Genomic DNA, 13,063 nt, shown 5'->3' with positions numbered 1-13,063 from the left:
CTCTCCTCCATAGAAGCTGCTCTAGCAGGACAGGTTCCAGGAGTCTGGTAGCGGGGTGGCCACTCTCCTTGGTGGGTGGCAGATGGGTAGGTGGACTCCACCTCCACGTCCAGGGCTCAGAGGGAAGGGGTCCCACGTCTGGGGGCAGTTCTCCTCTCCTCTAGAAAGCTCTGCCCTAACCTTCCTTAAATCCGATTCACCGATGTTCTGGAATACACTGCATCCTCACCTACCTCACTTTAGACTGAATTTTACCACACAGTCCAAGCTTGTCCCGAATTGTTGATCTTTTCGCTCCACCCTCTCAGGTGCTGGGGTTACACACTCTAGGCTATGCCTAGAGTTTTGACTGCTTTTTTGCTGTTGTTTTTCCAGGTAAACAGTTAGCTCCTCTGGCTATTGAGTGGCTGGAGCTTTGGGGCTTCTTTTATGCACGCAGCAACAGGAAAGTCAGCTTCCCCGCAGCACCTTTGAAGGGATGAATAAGTAATTTCCAAACTATCTTCCTGTAGCCCACCGATCAGGCCTTCTGCAGAAGGCCAAGGTGAAGCATCTGGGGCCAGCTCACACCGGGGGATCGGAAGCAGGCATTGTGAGGTAGCCTCTGCTGCAGCTTGACAAGGAGAGGCGCTGGCAACTGGCTGGATATGCAAATGCCTTCGCCCTGGTGTTTCTTGCACCCGAGAGACTGAAGCAGGGAGATTGCCATGAGTTTGAGGCCAGCCTGGCCTCTATAGTAAAAATCACTGGCTTGAGTGTTTGGAATGTGCCTGTTCAGAACCTGCAGCCCCAGATATGCTCTGAAGAGCCCCAGGAAAGAAAGTACTCCTCCAGCTTTGTTCTCGCTGTGTCTTAGTTTGCTTTTGATTTCTCTGATAAAAAACAAAACAAAACAAAACAAAACAAAACAAAACAAAACAAAAAACAAACCACATACCACGACCAAAAGGGGAGGAAAGGGTTTATTTCAGCCTATGCTTTACAATTACTCACCAATGGAAGCTGGAAGCCGAGCCAGAAACTCAAGACAGGAATCTGGAGGCAGGAACTGAAGCAGAGGCTGGATGGGAAAAGTGCTGCTTACTGGCTAGTTCAGCCTCTTTCGTTATACAACCGAGGAACACATTCCCCAGTGGGCTGGGTTCCCCATCTCCATCGACTGACCATTAGGAAAATGCCACACAGACATGTCCACAGGCCAATTTAATGGAGTTGTATTCTCAACTGAAATTCTGACTTCTCAGTTGACCCCAGTTTGTGCTAAGTTGATGGAAATGAACCATTGCACTGCACTTAGGATTGCCTTGGACATTGTTGTCCTTTGTGCTTCCGTATGAGATCTAGGGTTGTTTTTTCTAGGTCTGTGAAAAATGTCCTCGGGATTTTGAGAGAGTTTGTGTTCAACCTACAGATTGTATTAGGAAATTTAGTCATTACTTCTGCCAACACGTGAGCACAGGAAGTGTTTCATCTCCTAAAGTCTTCAATTCTTTTCTTCAGTATGTTAAAGTTTTATTATAGAGGTCTTTCACTGCTTTGGCTAGATTTATTCCTACATATTTTAGTTATTGTAAAGCTGGTGTGAATGGGCTATTTTCCACAACTTCTTTCTCAGCAAGTTCTTTATTGGTGGACAGAAAGGGTACTGATTTTCGTGTGCTGATTTTGTGCCCTCATACTTTGCTGACAGTGTTTGTCCTGCCTCAGCGTATTATGGTGGAGTCTTCAGGGTTCGTCAAGTACAGTACCCTGTCATCTACAAAGAGGGATAATTAGGCTCCCCCCTCCCCCGCCCAATGCATCCTGTTTATTTCTTTCTCTTGTCTCGGTGTTCTAGGTCAGACTGAGGGCACTGTGTTGAGTGACAGTGGAGCAGGAACCCGTCTCGTTCCTGATGTCAGGGGAGATGCTCCCAGTTTTTCTCTGTTTAGCATGAGGTTGACTAGACTTTTCTCATATGCGGTCTTTAGTATGTTAACATATTCTTATATTCCTAGTGATGTAAGTCCTACCTGAAGGGATGTTGAACACTGTCAAAGGTCCTTTAGGCAGCATGGCATGATTAGGTGATCTGGCCTTCAGTCTCTTTATGTGCTGAACTGTATTTATTGATTCATGAATGTTAAAACAAGCTTATGCCCTTAGAACAAGGTCTACTTGGCCACGGTGATTGAGCTTAGTGTGCTCCTGAGTGCAGGTTGCAAGAAATTTGCTGAGATTTTTTTTTGTGTGTGTGTCTATGTGCAATCAGGGAGACTGGTCTATGGCTTTCTTTATTTTGTTGCATCCTTCTTTGGTTTTTGTAGTAAGGTGATGCCGGCTTCAGAGAGCATGTTTGCTGTACTTCTTCCCTTTTTATTTTTGTAGACTAGTTTTGGAACCATAGTAATAAAAACTGTAAGGTAGTGACACAAACCAGGCATGTTGAGCAATGGAATAGAAGAGGATCCAGAAATAAACCTACATGATGACAGCCACCTACTTTCAGCAAGGATATCAAAATACACATTGGAAAAATGAAAAATAAAAATGAAAATAAGAGTTGATGCACCGCTATTGTCATGATCAGAAGTCATTCAACATGCATCAACAACCTTAATGTAAGGCCCCAAACATTAATGCTGCTATAGGAAAACTTGCAGGACACTTTAAGACATGAGCATGGGTAAGCATTTCTTGAAAAGGATTCAAGCAGTAGGGAAATAATCCCAAGAATTAACCAACACAGCTATAAGGAAGGCATCACCAGTGTGAAGATACAAGAATCTACAGAGTGGGAGAAAAATCTTCATCAATTATACATGAGACAGGGGATTACTATGCAGAATATATTAAGAACTGCAAAAATTCAATGCCAAAATTTCCCCAAATCATACAACGAATCAATGGGCTAATAAACAAAATGAACAGAGAAGAGGGGGAGAGGGAGAGGGAAAAGGAGAGGGAGGAAAGAAAAGGAGAAGGAGGGAGGAAGAGAGGGAGAGAAATAGGGAGAGGGAGAGGGAGCTCTTCAATAGATATTTGATGAAGTGTTCCACATCTTTCAGCATCAGCCATCAGGGAAATGAAAACTAAAACTGATTTGATTTTAGTGAAGATGCTTAAGAAGGACAAAATACAGTTAGTTTAAGTGATAAATTTTAGTCTTGTTTTCACCATCAACATTAAAAACAAACTCTGTAAGTAATAGTGTCTATGTTTAAGGAGTATTTTTTTTTTTCAAAACTGCACATGGAGATCTTGAAGGGGTCACCATGAACCTTGAAGTGATAGCAATTAAAAAGCTTGGAGGTGGCAGGCAAAGGTGTGACCCTTCTTATTGCACAATAAAGCCCTGAAATTCACCGCCCAAACAACTAAACATGCCTGCTTTGAGAGTCTATCTCACCCTAATCCAAAGGTCTGTTATTAGGAAAACATCTGTTGCTGGGGAAGACAGGAGGAAGAGGAGCCCTTACTCATGCTGGTGGGGCGGTAAACTGGTTCAGCCATCAAGGGGATCAGTACGGAAATTCCTAAAAAACAAAACAAAACAAAACAAAACAAAACAAACAAACAAAACAACTGACTGTAGAAGTACAGTATGGTTCAGCCTTACCACTCTGTGCATGCGCCAGAAGGACTCTAGGCCAGCGCACTGTCTAGACACATTCTTCAGAATATCCTGTAAGGGGGGCCAGTCTAGATGGCTGCCAGCAGATGAAGGGATAAAAAAAAAATAGTGGTACGCATAGACGAGGGAATTTTACCAAACTCTGAAGAATGAAATAATGAAAACTGAAGGAAAATGGAAGGAGATCAATACAGTAAGTAAATTAAGCTAGATTTGTAATAATAAATACTGTGTTTTATCTCATATGCAGACACTAAGGGTGTGTGTGTGTGTGTGTGTGTGTGTGTGTGTGTGTGTGTGCGCGTGTGCGTGCGCGCGTTGGCTTTGAAGGTATAAATGTGCTATTAACAGAAGAGAAAGATATCTTAAATTATTCTGGGAAGTAGGAGGAAGAGAGGGAGATATGAAAATGGAAAGGTGGAAATAATTTAGAGGGAGGAAGGGAGCCAGTAAGGTGTGGTCTGGAGGGAGGGAGATAGTAGGGGGATGATGAAAATAATGAAGTATAATGACATGTGTGTACAAAAAAAAGGCCCAAACAAAGCCCATTACTTTCTACTTAATTAAAAAAAAAAGACTAAATGGTGTGTTGGAGAGATGGTTCAGTGGCTAAGAGCAATTATTGCTCTTGCAGAGGACCCGGGTTCCATTCCTAGCATCTACATTGTTGCTCATCCCAAACTTTACTTCTAAGGAATCGAATGCCCTCCTCTGACCTCCACAGGCACCAGGCATGAAACATGGTATACATGCATGCACGAAGACAAAGCAATCACACACATAAAATAAAATAAACTAATAATTTAAAAATTAAAAAGGCTACATGGATGCTATCTGCAGAAAGAGCGAGACAGAGAAACTGAGGCTGAGTGTGGCAGACATGTCCGTCAGTGTGTGTCAATGCATGCTGCCAGCTGAATGAAACCAACACCTCGTGGTCTAAACAGCTGAGCTAAAAGGATGGGGTGCGATCAATCTCATTGAATGGGTGGAAGGAAGAAATGTAAAACAGATATCCATCACTGATTTGAATAGCAAGTGGGAACTCCACAAAGGTGTATGCTAACTCCCAACTCAACTTGTAGTGATCCAAATGTGCTGACAAAGTGGGGTATCCTTTGTCAGATGTGAAGTTAGCTTGCTGAAGCTCACGCAGCTTTGAAACGGTGAGACTGGGATCTGAACTCAGGAAGTCAGCCACAGAACCTGAGCTCTACCACTCGGTGGGGGTAGCGCTTCTCCCCTTTCTTTCAGAGCAATAGAAGAATTGCCACCAATGGCCCTAAAAGTCATATTTTCTAAGAATTTGATACTTAAACACCTGGTGTAAGCTCAGAGAACAAAAGCAAGACACAGAGTAGCCACAGAAAATGGTTCAAAGGATGTGAACAAAGTTCTGCAGAGGAAAACACATAGAAGAAAAGACACAAGGGCTCCAGGGCAAGATGAAGAGTTTCCGCTCTTCTGTTTTTTAGCCAACTGTTAATATATTTTAGGGAAGATGCGTATTCGTTGTTTGAAGTTGCAACCAATTCCTAGTGGCATCAACCCATTTTAAGTAGTACCATATGAATTCATTCATTCATTCATTCATTCATTCATTTATTCACTCTAGAAGAGTAAAACATGGCTCTGTTTTTTTTTTTTTTTTTTTTTTTTTTTGTTTGTTTGTTTCTAGCAATAAACTTTGCTCCATTTTCCAAGGTTAAATCAAGGCTGACAGACAGCAACCAAGTAAGACTCTTCTACCTGTTAGGAATGATTCATTCATTCTTTGATTCTTTCCATAAACATTTTCTAATGTGCTGTACTGTGTCACGGGCAGGGCCAGATATTGGGGTATAGTGACCAGCCAAGGTAGGGCTCAGAAGCTCCATTTATCCTTTGGTCCTCCCAGGGACATGCCTCAAGACTCCATGGGAACTCCACAGCATTCACTCGACTGTGGGAGAACCTTGGATGCTTGTGCAGATACAAGCCTGGTGGAGACTGTCCAGGGTTTTAAACCCATCCTTCTGAGCCTTTGGCCTGTCCCCCATATCACACCATATAACTCAACTCATTCTAGTGCCATCAATAAGTACTTTTCTCTCAGCATATGCCTGACTCCGCTCACTGAAGTCTTATCCTTTTGTTTTCTCTGAATCCAGAAGAGTGAAACTTGGCCCTTTGGTAGAATCGGAATTTTAACAAAATGTCCCTAGTGATGAGTCTTCCCTGGCCTCTGGTATACTATTGACCAGAGCTGGTCATCTTAAGTTGACCAGATAACCAGAGCTGTCATCTTCGACATTAGAATCCGCACAATCAGGTTACCAAAAGCAGGTCTCCTAACGTTCTGAGTGGGTTCTGACTCAGTGCCGGCTTCATTCGTAACTGTTGCTGGGTCCATGAGGCCCGGAGTTAGCAGCTTGGACATGCCTGGATGTCCCAGTACTGCATTTAGAATGGTTCAGGCCAACGGCCTTGTGAAAATGTAGGCAGGGGAGAGTGAGTGAGTGTATGTGTGTTAATTACTTTAGCCTCACTTCTTTTTTTAAAGCCTATTGAAAAACAACTTAAAGGAAGCTGGGCATGGTACGTCTTTCACCCCAGAACTCAGAAAGCAGAGGCAGGCAGATCCCTGTGAGTTTGAGGCCATCCTGGTCAGCCAGGGCTACATGATGAGACCCTGTCTTAATAAAACAACTTACAGGAGGTAAGATTTATTCTGGCTCATGATTTCAATCTATTGAGGCGGGGAAGACCTGATGGGGTTCATAGTGGTGAGAATGTGTAGAAAAGGCTCCTCATATCATATGATCTTCAGGACTCTCTGGCTCTGGTGCCTATTGCTGCCAGCCAGTCTCCACCTCTGAAGAGTGATACACTCTCCCAAAAGAACAGAGCTATCTAGGTTCAAGGGCTTAAAACATAAGCCTGTTTCAGATTCAAACCACAATAGTATAATCTTTGAATAACACTTTTTTTTTCTTTTTTAGAGAGAGAGAGGGTTTCCCCTATGTAACCTTGGATATCTCAGAACCTGATAGGTAGGCCAGGCTGGCCTCCTATTTGATTAACCTGTACATCATGAGGCATCATGAGACTACCCAGATAGAGTCTTGCTTTGACCTAAAGTCTGGGTGTTATCATTAAAAGGCAGAATTACAAATGCATTCTTATTTATTACTTATTTCAGAACCCAGTTACTTGTTTTACCAGAAGACATGGTCTCTGAGATGCCTCTAACAAGCATCTCTTTCAGTTCAGGAAACCGGAACCAGTTTACAAGAGTTTAAATGTCTTTCTTGGACCAGACGTAAAGTTCAAAGTAAAGCAGGCCTATAGGTTTCAGAACCATCTCCCAAGGCCTGTGGTTGCTTGTTCAGTGGGAATGGCATTGTGGGTCATGCTTTGTTTTCTGCCCCTTGCCCCAGCCTTGGTTTTAGAGCTTTCTAAGAGCCAACCCAAAGTATTCTTTGTCTCTGTCAGATGCTAAACACACCAGGAGCCACCCTGTGGCACATGACAGGAGACCCAAAGCAAAGAGGATTCTTCTGCAGGCAGGGTGGCTTTTGACTTCAGCTCTGGTTGGATTTGGGGCTGACCCAGGGTGATAAGTTTGGTTCTCCATTTCCACCATTGTTGGGTTTGGCATCATACCCCTCTTCTTTGGGTGGGGGGAGCTCTGCAAGCTTGGCTCACTCTCCGGCAGCTCACTCACTCTACTAGCCCATTAAAAACAAGCAGACAGACAAACAAACAAGCAAAGGAACCCAGGTAGACTCTGATTGGACCAGAATAGATCACATGCCTACTCCTGGTACATTCAGTGTCTAGTGAGGTAGAACCTGAGGTCAGCTGACTTCTTCCCTCTCAATAAAGCTGGAAAAGAGGCATAATTTCACTTCCTCCTCTTCTTTTCTTCCTTTTTCTTCTCATCTTCCAGTCTCCCTTTTCTTCCTTTCCTCTTCCTCCTACCTGTTTTTTTCCCCTTTCCCCCCTCTTTCTTCCCTTCTTCCACTTCCTTCTCCTCTTCCTCCTCCTCCCCATGTCTCTGCCCTTCCTCTTTCCAGAGCCCAAGAAACAGCTGCAGTTCTGGCCTTTAAAAGGTTTTCATGAAAAAAAAAAGTGAGGTTTTTCTTGGAACAACAGTTCATGGCAGGAAAACCAAGCTGGACAAAGTCTTTTTTTACTAGAGAATCACCTTCTATTTTCAAGGGTTCCTGCTAAAGCGTAAGCTCTTGGGAGTCTTTGAAAGGTCTGTTTGTCCATCTTGTGGAACCCACCAGAGAAAGCACCACTTCAGACTTGTAGGGGTGAGATGAGATATGGAAGCTCAGCAGCAGAGAAAGCTCTTCATCCATGCAAGGAGACCTCTGTGTGGAAGCCCAGATCTTCCAAGCAGAGCAGAGTCTCAGGTGGGAGAGGCCACCTCTGGGCCAGCTGAGACAGAGAAGCAGACACCATGCAAAGCCAAGGCTACCTATGGGAATCCAGACCAACTGCCCACCTCACCTACAGATCCAGCACGTATTTCTTCTGTCTATGTTATCTCTCCATGAAGGGTGGCTCCCATCCGCAAGAGATCAGAGAATGGCTGAAGGTGGCTTGAGAGCATCTATTTTCAGAGGAGAAAATTGAGATGGCGGGGGCTGGGATGAGAGACTCTTCCCAGGAGTTTCCTGACCCACCTTTCCCCTGAGCTCATTGCTCTCTTGGTCACTAGCAATGACTTTCTCAATGACGATACCACAGGAGACCAAACTGTAAGGAAAGTTAAGGGGACAGAAGAGCAATGTACCAGCAAAAGTGAAAGGAGGGCTGCTGTATCAGGAGCTCCAAAGAATTGTTAGTTCAGATGAGTGAGGATATTTAGAACCACAGAAGTCAGAGCAAATGGATCACTTTCAAAGCGGGTAGATTATTGGAATAAAGTGTTTACATGTAGGATGTAAAGAAGCAATCTCCTGCTGTTACTGGAAATTCACCTGGGAGCTACAAATTGTGAGGTCACAGAGCACAAAAAGGGCCTCCTATGTGGGGGAATTGATGGGACTTGCTTTGGTGGGACTTCTATGTAGGGGCCGTAAACGCCAGGCCTCTGCTTACAGCGGCTCTCCATCCTAGCCTTTATCCCTCCTGCATAACATAAGCACTGAAGTGGGTCCTGCTTCCCCCCCCCCCACACACACCCCGCGCCCCGCCCCGGGCCCCACCTTGGCAGAAAGAAGGTGACAAACGTTGAGGCGCCGACAGGGGGTGCCGGTGAGCCCGGGCCTGAGCTCTTCAGGTCCAAGCTGTGAGCCTCGGGTTCTCAGGTGGTGGGTAGTCCGCTGTCCAGCGGATCCAGACTCACCAGGCCTCTTTGCAGTTCCACGGACCCCAAATGACCCTAGATGAGTCCCATAGGCCTTCTAGAGAGCAAGGAGTGGACCTTCCTGGCTGTGCTTGCTCCAAAGGCTGTGGATGCCGAGGCCAGTGGAAGGGGCATCTCAGTTTAGCAGGGCTGGGCACCTCCGGGGGCCTCAGGATGAGGTCAGGAAGCAGTTCCTTGTCTCCCTAAGGCCAAGGCGTGCCATACTGGTTCAGGGTTAAAAGGAGACAGAGAGGGCCCTCATTCTATCCCTGAGAAAGTGAGAAAGAGTCCATATGGCCACTTACTCTCTACCTGCCCGCTGCTTTGTCCAAACTGTCACTTATGAAGAATCACTTGACATAACAGTCTCAGGTTCAGAAGACCACAGAATATAATCCCTCGACCTAGGAAGAACAGAGTTAGTGCTATCATTGATGTGGTTGCTTGTGATCATTCCTACAGAAGAAAGAAAAAAGAAAAGAAAAGAAAAGAAAAGAACCCTCAAACCTTGTATTTTGTCCAAGTAGAATTTTAAGCACATCAGATTGGAGAATATAGACTTAAACCTAAACTTTTTTTTTGGTTGGTAGGAGATATATACATACTTACATGCATGCACTGTTGAGATTCTTTAGGTCTTTAAGATTCTCAAAGAACGGAGGGGTCCTGGGTTCTCTTAACCAGAGTGGAGTGGGAACAGAGATGTAAGAGGGGGAGGAGGGAAAGAGGGAGGGAAGGATACTGGCTTTCTCCAGCCCAGTGCCCACTGTCCAGAACGGACTGCCAGCACTTCTTGGCACCGGTGCAGCTGCTCCAGCAGGCGGGATGCCCATAGGTCCTTCTGAGTTTCTGAGTCTTCCTCCACTCCAGAACTGTGGCTCCTTTGCAGAAGGGGTGGTGGGCTGCTGGAGAGAGCTTTCTCCAAATCCTTGCATTTGATGAATTGTGATATTGGAGTGTAAAACCCTCTAGTTTTCTTTTTTTTTTTGGGGGGGGCGGCTTAGTTCAGACAAGCTGGAACCTGTCTTACCTGTATCAGTGTTTAAGTGTCTCAGTGGCTGGCCGTTTTTGTATAACCAGTCTCTCTCCATCCCATGCACAGCACAGCACAGGCCTGCCTCTCTCTCTCTTTCTCTCTCTCTCTCCCTCCCTCCCTCTCTCCCTCCCTCCTTTCCTCTCTCCCTCCATTCTAGCCTATCTCCTTTATTTGCCAACTCCGTAGGACCTTGTCGTACTATCAGCACACCCAATGCCACACGCCAGCCTTTCTTTAAAAGCAAGCTGCTTGTTGATGTCTCTGCATACTTCTTTTATTATTATTGAATCTTTTCTTTCTTTCCTTTTTTTTTCTCTTTTCTTTCTTTCCTTTTTTCCCCCCATAATGACACCAGGATCATTATATAATCCCATAACAAAGAGGCTTTTGAGGCACCAGCTTTTGTCAACTCTAGGACAGAGAATCCGTAATTGCATTATTCGGCTTCCCCCCCATCCTTCCCCCCTTCCTTGCTTCACAGAAGCCCAACCTCTGCATCACTGAAATCCCCACTTTGTTACCTCGGCTTATATTATTTACCCAAACGTTCGCCTGGAGGACCAGCCTTGCGAAGTTGCCTTTAAAAAAGTTATTTTGTTTCGTAATTAAGTCTCGGAGCCCACCGCGATGATTATTCTGGACCCATAAGGCAGAGAACCTGCATGACGTTTTTCTCGAAGTTTAATTACCGTATGCTAATTTCCTTGCCTACTACGTGATTAATTAAAATCATATTTTCATAATCATTTGGCACTAGTATTGTTTTAGAATTATCATGATCTCCTAAATAGTGTCTGTAAATAAAGTCGCCTCTAATGGCAGGCGCGGGAGGCGAGGCTGAGGACCTCTCGGTGTTTGTATCGCGGCGATTGGCAACATAACGGCCTTATTTACATTAAATACGCCACAAGGTTACAGCGCGGATCAACGTCATTTGATCGCTGATGACTCCGTTAAACGCCCGGGCTGTGACTGATTCTCCACGTCCCGCTGTCCACCGAGATTCACCCGCGAGTTTTTTTTTTTCACCCCAGAAAAGAAACAGACTTTAAATAGTTTGAGGAGCAGGTAAGAATTACGCGTTTTCCTCTCCCCCTTTCCGCGTCTCTCTCTCCCTCTCTCTCCGTGGCAATCGCTCTCTCCCTCTCGGCTGGATAAAAAATTCTTTAGTTAAAGGCAGGAATGCAAAGTAGTGACAAGCGAAGGGGCTGATGCATGTCTCCGTAACGAGTCTGACAATCAGAATGTAGCTCTTGGAGAATAGATAGATTTTAATAAGTGTGTTTACATGAGCTCAAGGTCAGAAGCAAGCTGCGCTGTGTTAAATGGTTTCTTAGTTGCTAGACAGAGAGAAAAAATGGACGACCACACACCATTCTTTGTAGATTATTATATCAAGGGTTCAGTCTCCGGCTCATCAAAGCTAAATGCTGAAAGACCTATCTAGTTGCCGTGAATTACGCCAGGGCGACAATGGAGAGCGTTTTTAATGGTACAATGCATTTCACCTACCAGATAGGGGGAGGCCGAGCAGGGGATGGGATGTCTGCTGGGGTTGGGTGATGAGTATCAATGAACGGGGCGATTCTGAAATGAGGTTGATGAAAAGCGAGCCTGCCCTGCCCGGGCTGGGCTGAGAGCAGTTGGCCGGGCTCTGGCGAGTGGGCGAGTGAGGCGCGCGAGCTGGGCGCCCGTCCCCCCTCAGCCCCGGAAAATGATCAAGTCAATCATGTGGACATGTTTCATTATTCATTGAACACAATCTTTTACAACGCTCGGTTTACGTGCCCGAGTTTGCTCCCGACGCCCGCGTTTAATGTTTTTAAGGTAAGGCAAACAAAGGTGGTGGGGAGGCCGGGGTTGGGGGGTGGGGGGGCGGCGGGGTGAAGGGGCGCTCGGGTGCCAGGTGGTGGTGGGGGCGGCCCCTGTCTCCGGGAGGTGGCAAAGTGAGTTTGGACTCTTGGCGTGGTTCTCTCCCCCCCCTTCTCCCCTCCCCCCTCCCCCGCCAGGCGAGGCCTGTAACCCGGTTGCTTCTCACCCCACCGCGATTAAAAAATACGGTCTAATTAAATATCCGTGGTCGTGACGTTGGCGAGAGAAGCTGTCAGCGGGGGTTAAGGGGAAGGGGGGGGGGGGAGAGGAAAAAAAAAAAAAACCCAGGAGGAGGAAAGCCGAGTAGAGGCGGCTACCCGGCATCGAATGGCGCTGGAGAACTTCGGCGGAGAGCGGGACCTGCGCCCCGGCCGCCGCCTCCCCACCGCAGCCGCAGTCCCGGGACCGTTACTTTGAAAGGGAGTCCTCAGGGCCGAGCGCGCAGCGCGCCAGTGGTACCCGGCGTCCGCCCGGCCCGGCCCGCGCCTCCCTCCGGCGCCACCGGCCTCAGCCCGCGGCCGGGGAAACTTTCTGCAGGGTCGGGGGCCGGGGGAGCCGGAGGAGAGGGGAGGCTGCGCGGAGGAAACTTCTCCAGCGACTTTACCCGTTTGCTCCAGTGCTGGAGCCGGGGCGCGAGGGGAGGGGAGGGGGGGTGTCTCCGGCTACCTTCGCCCCCGCCTCCATCGTGCGTAGTACGATCTGCCAGGAGCCAGGGGGTAATTGCAATTATTATTATTATTATTTTTAAAAAATTCAAAGTTAGCTGATGCTCACGGGGTGGCTAACTTGCGGGTGCAGAGAGCGGCCAGGAACTGCCATTTTGTGTTTGCATCGGCTTCCTGCGCTCCAAGAGCCGGGCAAGGCCCCGCCGAGGTGCCCGGAGGGGCGAAGCCAGGACCCCGGGAGGGCAGAGGCGTCGGCCCACGCGCGCATCGCCCTCAGCACCTGCCCCAGGCCGGCCCAGGGCCCGGGGGCCCGCGGGGGCCCGAGACCCAGAAATAAATAAATAAGTAACAGGTTATGGAGGGAAATGAGCCGGCCAGTCCCGGCTGGAGACGCGAGGCCAATCAGAGTGAAGGAGTGTGGCCGTGTGTGCGTGTGGGGGGTGGGGGGGCGGTTGGCAGCCAGGAGAGGGGGCCACTGGGGGGTGGTCCTGGGAAGACCGAGGGTTTTTTTTTTTTTTTTTTTTTTTTTTTTTGCG

At 47.0% G+C, this 13,063-nt stretch overlaps 1 protein-coding gene across 4 annotated transcripts in view; it reads left to right on the top strand.

Moving 5' to 3' along the window:
* Positions 1 to 10,777: 10,777 nt before the first annotated feature.
* The window catches only part of Znf536 (zinc finger protein 536), a 443,673-nt gene continuing 441,387 nt past the window's right edge, over positions 10,778 to 13,063 (top strand). For 2 of the 4 annotated variants that reach the window (XM_060366731.1, XM_060366728.1), the window contains exon 1: positions 10,778 to 11,058. The gene's annotated coding sequence lies outside the window, so the exon portion shown is untranslated. Of the gene's footprint in view, positions 11,059 to 11,514; positions 11,818 to 13,063 lie in introns of those variants that run through there. The other 2 variants (XM_060366732.1, XM_060366729.1) reach the window with 2 other exon arrangements.

This window comes from Meriones unguiculatus, chromosome 14, assembly GCF_030254825.1.
Source record: "Meriones unguiculatus strain TT.TT164.6M chromosome 14, Bangor_MerUng_6.1, whole genome shotgun sequence".
NCBI classification, from domain to species: Eukaryota; Metazoa; Chordata; class Mammalia; order Rodentia; family Muridae; genus Meriones; species Meriones unguiculatus.
Note: the sequence above shows the minus strand (reverse complement) of the source record. Positions and strands in the feature narration are given on the sequence as shown.